Here is a 1,106-nt window from a genome sequence, read left to right on the forward strand (position 1 = left end):
GGAGATAGAGGAGGTGATCTTGCCAATAAACTGTGACGTCGTGAGATGTTTTGGATATTCCAATTACAGACATTACAGCCAAAAGGATTTCATTATAACTACGAGATCGCCCCCTTTTTATGAGATACAGTATTAAACTCCTTCATTCGCCTCCCCTTCCCAACTCCCCCCCTCCCCACCCTCTCCCCTTGCACCATTCACCCTTTCCTCCCCCCAGCCCCCCCACCACCCCTCCCCATCCCCCTCCCCCTCCTAGTTCATTTAATACTCACCATCTCACAGTATTTTTTAAACACTTTGTCAAATTAAAAAAAATCACTTATACTATTGAGGGTTGGAGTTATAACCCAGAAGGCACAATGTTGCTACAGTCATACCACGCTGGAAATGCCCAAACACACCCGATCTTGGAAGCTAAGCAGTGTTGGGCCTGATCAGTACCAGTAAGGGGGAACGACTGGGAAGATCAGGTACTGTATGGCACGAGAACAAATAGGGGCCTGAGAAAGGTGTATGCTCCATATTAATATAAACTCACGAGTAGAACACTGAACACTTTAATAAGGTTTATATTTGCAAATTAGAATTAATTAGCACAGGGTCATTATATGTGCACTGATAAATACATGCACCTTAACTTTTAATCACACCCACTATATAAAATGAAATTAAAGCACGTGCACCTTACTCATAAAGATAAGATAAGCTCTATACTCTGTATATACATTTTGTAAACCAAACAAAAAATATCTACTTCATCCTTTGTCACTTACCAATGCACTGCACTTACACTTTAGTCTACTGATCTATAACATTAACTCCATAAATTAGTCCATATCTTTATTTCATATACATAAAAACATTATTTTTTCTGTTATTATTATGGTAATTTTATTAGTCTATTTTATTCTCCTATTTCCATTATTTGGAGCTGTTAATATGAGAAACTAGATTAGATGTTTATAAACAACTATGCACTTCTGATACCATCACTTATTTCTACTTTCATATGGAATCATTGCCATGGATACCGGGGCATCTATATGTATCTGATGAACTACTGGAAAATGGCCACCGCAGCATGAAGATGTATGGACACAATCCCA

The 1,106-nt window shown here is 38.4% G+C and overlaps 1 pseudogene; it reads left to right on the top strand.

Annotated features, from left to right (window-relative positions):
* The first annotated feature begins 363 nt into the window (after positions 1 to 363).
* On the top strand, positions 364 to 482 carry LOC135051917 (5S ribosomal RNA; annotated as a pseudogene).
* The last annotated feature ends 624 nt before the right edge of the window (positions 483 to 1,106 follow it).

This window comes from Pseudophryne corroboree, chromosome 2 (genome assembly GCF_028390025.1).
Source record: "Pseudophryne corroboree isolate aPseCor3 chromosome 2, aPseCor3.hap2, whole genome shotgun sequence".
NCBI classification, from domain to species: domain Eukaryota; kingdom Metazoa; phylum Chordata; class Amphibia; order Anura; family Myobatrachidae; genus Pseudophryne; species Pseudophryne corroboree.